At 44.0% G+C, this 11122-nt stretch overlaps 1 pseudogene; it reads left to right on the plus strand.

The window, feature by feature from the left end:
- Positions 1-4166: 4166 nt before the first annotated feature.
- Positions 4167-10099, plus strand: LOC119266844 (annotated as a pseudogene).
- Positions 10100-11122: the final 1023 nt, after the last annotated feature.

Below are 11122 nucleotides of genomic sequence, written 5' to 3' on the forward strand. Positions count from 1 at the left end.
ACCTGCTTCACGATCAACGAGATGTTTTCTGTTCCTTTTTTCAGAATCCCTGTTGTTATGCAGCTGGCCATTGCTAAAATTCATTCTATTCATGTGCTGAAAGGAGCTGAGCTTAATTTACATATGTATCTGAAGGAGCACTAGCTAGAACTATGTATCTGACATGCATACACACAATGGTTGATTTCATACCTGCTTACATTCTGCACCTTTTCACTAACAATAAATTAGCTATGATATTATATTTATTTTTGTTATCAGGAACTACAGCTACGACATAGTATACAACAACTTGACCGGGCCGCCACGTCCACGCGCCGCCAGGACACAGCCCACGCCGGACCTCCACGCTGTAGGTGCTTTACCCTCACATTCTTCCTGCTTGCTGCCACAATTTTTGGTGTAATTGTACCATGTTCAATACCTTCTAATTTTTGTTGGTGTTTCTGCTGCTCTTAGTTCTAGGCATTGTTTGAGCCTGGTCAGATTAATCACATACATACATGAGCTAAGTTAAATATGGAGAATCGATCTGTTCTTCACCAGATGCAAATTCATCGATGCTTGAGTTGGATCATGAATGTGCTTCAGTTGCATATCTTTGTAGTAGTATACTCCTTTCTGACAATCAAGTATTCCCTCCGTCCGAAAATACTTGTCATCAAGATGGATAAAAAGAGATGTATCTAAAACTAAAATACGTCTTGATACATCCCTTTTTATCCAATTTGATGACAAGTATTTACGGACAGAGGGAGTATATACTAATGGTATTGCCAGTATCATAGGTATATACTCCATATGGTACTATATACTCTGAGATTTGTTGTATACACCCTCATTTGTAAAATAATGTATGTATATACTTCTTGATAATTAGCATAGTGGGTTAAATAATTTTTGGTCTTCTAACTCTCTAGGATAATTAACATCTCTGCGGTAAGGCCTTTTCATTTTAAAATAACCTATTCATTTGATCAATACAACAGCTCTCTTTTTAAATAGTGGTAGTTTCTCTGAAGTTCTACTTATTTAATTCATTATTTTGGTGTCCAGATCCAATAGCCTTGTTGTTAATTAAAGCTTTGTTTATATCTTCTTCTAATAAATCAATTTACAGTGCAAATATATGTATTGCTCGACTTTCAGTCCTGCACTTTATCTATGTTGCTTGCTCCGAACTCTGTAGTCGCACATTGCACATGCTGTTCCAGCGTCTGGTTATTGCATTTGCTTCTTCACCTCTTTCTGTACTTTGTTTGATTCTTCTTAATATTTGTGTTTTTCCTATAAGATGACGTAGAGTAATTCAGACAAAGTTCCATAAATGACTACGCATCGTTCGCCATTTACAGACATAACGAACTCGTCTACCATTGAGAATGAAAGTGTCACTACTAATAGTCAACAAGCAAAAAAGAATACATGGTATGCCCGACTGTCTGATGAGAAGAGAGCAGCATTCCTCGAAAAACGTCGTATCTCCCGACAAGAAAAGAAGGCTCAGACTCTGAATATTGTTAGTGGTCAACTAGCACCTGAGGCACATGCTTCGTTAGGATCCAAGGAATGTACCCCTTTGAGCAACATAACCAACACACACACAAATGGTATGTTCATACTCTGCATATCATAATTATTGAATGACCATTTACTCATTTTGCTTGTACGTCTGACTCCTGCGTTATGTCAGATGCAAGATGTACAGGGGACTCCACGACTACTGTTCTACATTCCGGAGATGCTAATGTTGGGCGAAAAAGGAGTGCCCATAATTGGTATGCTCGACTAATAGACGAACAAAGAGCAGAACACTTACACAAGCTGCGGTTGGCTCGCCTGCAAAAAAAGCTGTAGCTGACAGTGTTACTGTCGAATTACCTCACAGCTTGTACTCGCGATCTTCACCTGGTAATACCACCTTCAAATACCACTGTATTAATGACACATCTTCATCAGGGTTTATGAGTTTGTCTGCTCTTCTTCAAAACAGGTTCAGCCATTACGGTACAAATCTCCGAGGGTACTTGTCTTCCCGTGGCACAGCACAAAGCGACAACTGCAACCGGCGCTGCGAGTGTCAAACAGCGCCAACCATCTGGCGAGGAAGCGTCACCTGGTCAGAGCGCCAACATTTGTTTTCAGTTCATACTTGCAATGTCACCTAAATTGTGGACTGAAGCTGGAATGCTTATCATCCCACAAGTTTCTACATCAACGGTAGGTATCACACATTATGGATTGGCACATTCCAGTATCACCCGTCTGGGACACATGCTGGTTGCAGAGCCAAAGACAAAGGAGGACGATTCTGATGATTGGTTGCATAGGAATCCAACTTACGTACGGGGAGCGAGGTCGGCTGAACACAATAGTAACGTCTTACGGACTGGATCAAGGTCGGCTGAACACAATAGTAACGTCTTACAGGCAGGAGGAGAGCACGGACAACATGACTTTGTGCCCACGAGTTTTATCTTCAGTCCGTCCATTGAACCACAAGGTATGCTGAAACTTACCAGCAATTATTCATTCTGTTATATTACAGCACAATGTCCTTTCGACATGACATGGAGACTTCTACCTTACGTTATATAGATTCAGCTGCCCGCTACGAGAAGGAGCGCATTCATAAGAGAACGAAATACTTGGAAATGAGCACGGACCAGAGAGATGCCTTATTATATCGGGTTCGCGAGTACAAGAAAAGAAAGTGGACGACTTGTGCCTCATACGACCAGTACGACCATGCTGGTAAGACATCTGGATCCGTATGCCAGTCACCATGCACACCTGCCATACAAAACAACCATCTATGTATTTAACCGTCTGATTGAATTGCATAGTATGGTTTGATGGGGATCTTAAACGCATAAGCCGCTTGATATTCACATTGAGAATGCTATTATACATTTGATAACTCTGTCTACTCTCTTCGGTTGGTTTTCCTATGTCTTCCAGGAGTCAGCAACATTGACGAGGACTCTGATGTAGCCGGAATTTTCGAGCCAATGAGACCGGATGCTCAAATTGAAGGTGTGTTGTCTTCCCTCCCATAATAGTACCCACAGTTATTATATTTAGCTGATTAAATCATGGTGTTCCCATAGAAAACATGGGCACCTCCCAGGAGGGAGAGACTGTGTATGATGATGATGATGAGGAGGAGGAGAGTAGCCGCTTCAGCGCACAAGGTTACTTATACCATGAGATTATAATTCATTACTGTTGTGAGTCACTATTCTTTGCGACCCCGGATTTAATTCTTGCTAGTGACTTTCCAGGTAATGACTTCGAATCGTACAGAGTGACAACTGATGGTTCGTATGCTTTTGAGACTCATGATCCTTACGACTACGTCTACCACAATATACCCACCAAGCATCATGTTTTGAAGCGAGTAAAATATTGTATCCATTGTGGAGCAATTAGGTTACAGTACGAAGGTCCAGCCTTCTGTTGCAAAAAAGGTAAGGTCAAGGTATTTATCCCAGAGGTTCCTCAAGAGCTGCAACAATTATTTTCAAGTCAGGTAGATGAGGATGCAAAGTACTTTAGGCAGCACATTCGATATTTCAACTCCCACTTCTCCTTCACAAGCCTTGGAGTTACCCTGGACAAACGGGTCAACACCGCGGCAAGAACCGGTGTATACACCTTCCGTGCTCATGGTCAGTTGTACCACCGTCTAGACCATCTTGTACCAGGTGATCACGGACCCAGGCATTTGCAGCTATAGATTTATGATATAGACGAAGCCTTAGAACATAGGGTGAAGCACTCTCCAGATCTAGATATCAACCTCATACAGAAGATTCTGCGTATACTGGAGAACAACCCATATGTAAGGACTTTTAAGAGCCTTGGTTCAGTTCCAGACCTAGCAGAATATAAAATTACACTAAACACAAATATAAAATTGGACCAACGGAGGTACAATGCCCCTACAGCTTCACAGGTGGCTACAATGTGGGTTGAAGGTACTGACCCTCAACACACTTTTGAGAGAAGTGTTATTGTTCATGGAAAAGGGGACCATCCTTTGTACATCAGAGCCTACTATGGATGCTATGATCCTTTAGCGTACCCATTATTTAACCCAGATGGAGAGATAGGATGGAACCGTTGCCTGCCATATGAGGGACCAACACCGGCTCAGGCAGGCAATGACGATGACAACGACAACCAAGACGATGAACGAGAAGCAGGTAATGGTATCGTAACAATTGGTGACCCATCCATGAATTCCTCTAATCTTTAGTAGTATCATTATTCATAATTCTTTGCCGCAATCATCTTGTAGATGACAACGAAGAACAAGATGATGATGAAGTCACTGAGTCTAAAAAATATGTTAGTGTGAGGGAGTATTACTGTTTCAAGTTGCAGATCAGGGAAGGAATTTTTAACATCCTATTGTTTGGGAGGCCTCTTATCCAACAGTGGCTTGTTGACATGTACATCAAAATGGAGACTATGAGGCTTGATTTCTACTCGAAGCCTCAGAATTAAAAACTCATACGTGTTGAGCTATACTAGGTAACAAAAATCTCCTCAGTCTCATCAACATACTATGATAACTTGACACACACTGGTATGTTAGTGAATAACTATAATTAAACGTGAACCAAATATGAGCCTAATGTATAGTCTTGTTGGTTATCGGCATGCTTGTATTCTAAAAGCAAGAACCAATTATGAGCCTTATTCATTTGTTTCATAGGGTGTTGTTGACACCATTGCTTCTGGAGAGACGCGTGTTGCTCAGATTGGAAAAAGACTCATGCTCCCTCGGACTTTTCCGGGAGGTGATCAAGTCATGCAGTGAAGATTCCTTGATGTGATAGCCGTTGTTCAGAGATACATGAAGCCTGATTACTTAAGCACTATGACTTGCAACAGGAGATAACTTCCAGACTTGCACCCGGACAAACACCGCAAGACTGTCCTAACCTGGTGGCCAGAGTATGCAGGGCCAAGATGCGGAGTCTGAAAGATCTTATGGTAAAAAAGAAGTACTTTGGTCCGGTTGCGGCGTATGCTCATGTTACCGAGTTCCAAAAAAGGGGTCTACCGCATGAGCACTTCCTGCTGATCATGGCCTCAGATAGTAAGCTGACAAATCCAGACGCCTATGATAGGGTAATCTCGATAGAGATCCCTAGCCGTGACAAGTACCCTGTGTTGCATGGACTGCTTATCAAGCATATACTCCACGGCCCATGTGGTACTCTCCAGAAGAATTGTCCTTGCATGATAGATGGAAATTTTCGTTTTCGTTACCCTCGATAGTTTTTCCCTGCAACACAACAAGGAAAGGACTCATACCCTATATATAGGAGACGAGATGATGGCCGCCGAGTTAAAGTTAGGAATGCAGTGTTGGACAACAGATGGGTTGTCCCGTACAACCCCGGACTGCTTATGAGATATAATTGTCACATTAATGTTGAAGCTTGCTCGAGCATAAAATCAGTCAAATATTTGTACAAGTACATATACAAGGGGCATGATCGTGCTTCCTTCTCAGTTGACCTGGCGGCAAATGATGGTGTTGTGATAAATGAGATTCGGCAATACAGGGATGCAAGGTTTGTAACACCCCCAGAGTCTATGTACAGGGTATGTGCTTTTCGTATGTTTGATGTCTCTCCCGCTATGTTGCAACTACATCTGCATTTGCCCAACATGCATACTGTTGCATTCAATGGTACTGATAACCTCGAGGATGTTATGAACCGACCGTCCTCTTCCCATGCTCACAGAATACTTTAGGATGAATGAGGTGGACCCTTATGCACGAAACTTCTTGTATAAAGAGTTCCCAGAATTCTTTCGATGGATTAAGGGTAAGAAAAAGTGGCAGAAAAGAAGCCAAAGGGGGCGCGGGCAAGTTGGAAGGATTGTTTATGCACATGCTGCTGATGGTGAAAGGTACTTTCTGAGAGTGCTTCTGAATCATAGAAGTGGTGCCACTTCATATGAGGATTTGAGAACTGTAAATGGAAGGCTTTGCTCGACTTTCAGGGAAGCATGTCAGCTCATGGGCCTAATAGAGACTGAGAAATCTCTTGACGACTGCTTGAACGAGTCTGCTACTTTCCAGATGCCATGTGAGGCGACTGCTTGACCGAGTCTGCTACTTTCCAGACTGCTTGACGACTGCTTTGCAACTATTCTTGTATTCTGTGAGGCGACCAACATCCATGCATTGCGGGAGAAGCACCTGGAGTCAATGTCTGAGGATTACCGTCGTACCCAGTCCAACCAGGCTGCGCTGGAATAGATGGTCCTTAGAGACATCTGGGATTTGGTGCATTCGATGGGCACAGATATTAAAAGCTATGACCTCCCGGTGCTGGTTGAGACCGGTGATGGTTCCGGCGACCTCCTAAGAGAGGTTCGAGAGGAGTTGTCGGTCGGTGTGGATCAAGAGCATTAAGATCTATATACATCCCTGAACATTGAGCAGAGGGCTAGGTTTGAGGAAATCTTGGATCACGTGGTGAACAATAGGAAACAGGTTTTCTTTTTTGATGGTCCTGGTGGCATGGGTAAGAATTATCTCTACAAGGCGCTTCTTGCTAAAGTGCGTTCATTGGGTAAAATAGCTATTGCAACCACGACATCCGGAATAGCCGCATCAATCATGCTCGGTGGATGTACCGCCCACTCCAGGTTCAAAATTCCGGTTAAGCTCATGGATAATAGCATCCGCAGCTTCACCAAGCAGAGTGGTACTGCGGAGTTGCTTCGGAGAGCATCTCTCATAATTTGGGATGAGGTTACCAGGACGAAGCGTCAAGCAATTGAGGCACTTGATAGGTCACTACAGGATATCATGGGATGTGTTATGCCATTTGGGGGGAAGGTTGTGGTGTTTGGAGGGGATTTTAGGCAGGTCCTTCCCGTGGTCCCGCGTGGGACAAGAGCACAAATCACTGACGCCACGCTGCAAAGATCATATCTATGGGAGAGAATTAGACAAATACGCCTCATGCGTAATATGAGAACACAGACTGACCCGTGGTTCTCCAAATACCTCTTGAGAATTGGCAATGGAACGGAGGAGACGATTAGTCATGATTATGTGCGTCTGCCTGATGACATTTTGATAGGTTACACACCTGGTGACGCACCAGTCATGAAGCTTATTGAACACGTGTTCCCATCTCTTCATGAGAACGCATCATCCAGTGCCTACATGAGCACACGTGCTATTCTTTCTACCAAGAATGAGCATGTGGACAACCTAAATGCAAAGATGATTGACAGATTTCCCGGCCAAGAAAAGGTATACTATAGCTTTGATTCTGTCAATGATGATACACGCAATAACTACCCAATTGACTATCTGAACAACCACACTCCAAATGGCTTGCCTCCCCATATTTTGAAAGTTAAAGTTAATTGTCCTATCATTCTGCTCCGGAATCTCGATCCTAATAATGGACTTTGCAATGGAACGAGATTGATGATTAGAGCTTTCCAAAATAACGCAATCGACGCGGAGATTGTTGGTGGACAACATGCTGGAAAGAGAGTGTTCATCCCTAGGATCCCGATGGCACCCTCGGAGGATATTTCACTTCTTTCAAGTTGAAGAGGAAGCAATTCCCTATTCGTCTGAGTTTTGCAATGACCATAAACAAAGCCCAGGGGCAAACCATCCCAACTGTTGGCATTTACCTTCCAGAGCCTGTATTCTCTCACGGTCAGCTTTATGTTGCACTGTCAAGGGATGTTTCAAGGCAGACAACTCGGGTTCTGGCAAAGCCAAATAAAGAAATAGATCAAATTGGTAAAAGCACCAAAAACGTTGTGTATAGAGATGTCTTGGAGGGATGAAGCAGGTTTGTCATCCATAAATATTGCTGTGGATTTCTACTATTGGGCGTGTATTTATAATGTTTCTTAGAACTAACATCATATGTTTCTAAATGTAGATTTTCGTCAGTACACATCATGTTGGCAGGATACATAAGCCATCTTCTGTAAGTTGCATTGCGAAACATTTTATCGTTCAAAGATAGCTCTTAACTATTTGTTGGTGTACCTAGCAGTCTCATTTATTCATGGTTGAAAACCTTTGTTGTGATCACACATGCTCCATCCTACATGATTATCATTCGTGAATTAATCATTAACTATCCTGTTATGATGAACGCTTGTCTCAGTAACACTTATTATTTGCTCTAGCAGCATTGCCAGGTTGTTTTTTTATATTCAAATTTGTACTTTCGCTCTTGTCAGTCCAACATTTTTTAAATCTACCTCTACATACATATTTAAAAGGTTCATCTTATCTTATGTCCAGTTTGCACTATACAGAGCAGTTGCACACATGACTCCTTGGGGAAGTTTAGAATTTTTGAATTCATATTGCTGGAGTGTAGATGGAAGTTTCAGTGTGATGCTTCTAATTACTGTATTGGACTGACAAGACATGACGGTCTGTGTTGCGACTAATGAAGATGTACATCATGTGGTGGGGAGATGCACAAGAGTTCAAGCATTGTGTATGACTATTATAATTTCTCGGCACTACAAGATATGCAGCATTTTACCTATTTTGGTCCTCATTGGCTTCTTTGTGATGACATTATTTTTTAGAAAGCCCAGGCTTCTATTGTTTCCTCTGTTCAGTTCTTTTTTATAGGAGAAGGTTAATTTTTCAGATTTGTCCCTGCTTGCGTGCAGGGGACTTTGTTTTCTTATTTAAGAATTATGGTTAATATTTAATTTCATTGGCAGAGAAACTTTGTTATATAAATGTACATGTATCGATGCAGTAAGTATTGGAATATTGCTCTTTTCCTCTGTCAGAAGTGAATAACCCCAAAGAAAGAAGATTACCCCCAGCACGACATTTGTATCTACATATTTTACATATATATTTTTCGAGCATGATTTTGAGGCTCTGGCTAGCATCCTGATTGCCAATTTTGGTACATTATTGCCAATTTCTCCAAGCCGGACCTGATATCAGCCAAGTGATGGAGAAATGTGCTCCAGATGTCATGCTGGTGGAGAAAACAGTTTTGCGGGGCATACAGGAGCTTCTACTGAAACAAGGTGTCACTCTGGTGCTTCATATGAAGCTCGACCGGCTGCAGAGAATTGCACGCTGCTCTGGATCTCCTATAGTCTTCTATCTCTAAATAAAAAAAAGGCTATATATGCAAAGGCAGGCTTGTCTGTCTTTTCTTGATTTGTAATATTTTCTGGTGCAACCAAACTATCTTTATATGCATATTATTCTCACATATATACTTGTATATTAGTCGAGACGTGCATTTGCACGTGCACGCTTACTAGTATGGTGTAGTTCCCTAGTCGAGCTCACCAAATTATTGATCAACTACTCCAGGATCGGTGATTTTGAGAGTACATGTCGCTATTAATCAGCCGTGCACGAAGCCACGAATCAACCACACACCACTGCAAGAATGCACACATGCATGCCTGGTCCATCCATCACATGCCGAATACAACATCCAACCCTCTCCAAAACGTATTAATATATCCATCAACCGAATCTAACATCCAACAACAAAAATTTATGTTCTGACTCCCACTAATCGGATTTATCCATCTGGACAGAGTAGGTGGTACCATGTTGGTTCAAAGCCCTATTTAAGCCCATGCACCCCTCTACGAAACTCATCACCACTATAATCACTTAGAAAATCTAGTCATCTCATCTTCTGCAGCTGAGCTCACCACCACTACTATTGCTAGCTAGATCGAGATGGCCCGTGCTGCAGTTGCTCGGCTCGTGCTGGTCGCCCTGGTGGCGACAATGCTCCTCATAACCACCGACGCGGCCATCTCATGCGGTCAGGTGAACTCCGCCTTGAGCCCCTGCATCTCCTATGCACGAGGCAACAGTGCCAACCCGTCTGCGGCCTGCTGCAGCGGCGTCAGGAGACTTGCGGGCGCAGTGCGGAGCACCACTGACAAGAAAACGACGTGCAACTGCATCAAGAGCGCTGCTGGTGGGCTCAGCGCTGGCAAGGCCGCCGACATCCCCTCCAAGTGCAGCGTCAGCATCCCATACGCCATCAGCCCTTCCCTCGACTGCTCTACTATTCGCTAATCAACCACTGCCCACCATGGCTGCTGCATATCGCGCCATCCGACGTTTCTGAGTATGCTTAAGTCACAAATACATATGAATAAACGTTCTGACCTGATCTCTATGTGAGGGAGAAAGGAGTGCGTACGCTGAGCCAGCTCTGAATGGCCGGCCACTGTCGTACTATTTTTGCTTTTTACTTTCACTCCCATTGAGGAGACACGAGACTTTATTGTACGTTGTACCATGTACACTTCTAGTATGTGGATTGTACTTATAATTATTTCTCCCAGGTAATTTAATCCACATAACAACCGTGAGAGACGATGAAAATAAAGTGAATGCATAGGACCTCTTACGGGTTTTAATTATAAGGCATCTCAAATGGCAACCCGAAAATTTTCTCCCGCATCCGTCCGCGGGCAGGGAACGCCATCCAATGCTAGCCATATAAAACGAGCCAACAATTCGACCAAAGCTCACGAAATTCTATCAAACGGGCTGCATGGCGGGGACAGGGGAGCCACCTTGACCCGGCGTCTGATCAGGATGCCGCGGTGGTGCGGGGGCGAGGCTGGCTCCTCACCATGCAATGTCCGATATGGATGCGGCAGTTGTGCCGGGGAGGGGTTGGCTCCTGCTTCATTGATGTAGCGTGGATGCCGGCTTGGGCTTGACGTGGTGGCGTGGCGGGGACAGCGGATCCACCTTCATGCACGCCGGCGATGGCGGAGAGGGCCCCATGTACGGAGCGACCGCTCCGTCATTATCTCGATCTGACGGACAATATATCGTCCGTCAGAGCAGCCACCTTGAGGGGTCGGGGCGGCTACAGCGGTGGCTCATGTGGATGCGGGGGCGTTGCCTGGTCCTCCTCGTCATCGGAGGAGACGACGATCTCCTACTTGGTTGGGGAGCCAGCATCCGTGGATGCTGACGGGCTAGGAGAGTGTGGTCGGCGGCACCAAGAACCATCAGAGGATGAGCTTCCGCCTACTACATCTGCCGGAGCGGAGCACCACGACTTTTGAATCGCCTGAGCTT

The sequence above is a fragment of the Triticum dicoccoides genome, chromosome 3A (genome assembly GCF_002162155.2).
Source record: "Triticum dicoccoides isolate Atlit2015 ecotype Zavitan chromosome 3A, WEW_v2.0, whole genome shotgun sequence".
NCBI lineage: Eukaryota > Viridiplantae > Streptophyta > Magnoliopsida > Poales > Poaceae > Triticum > Triticum dicoccoides.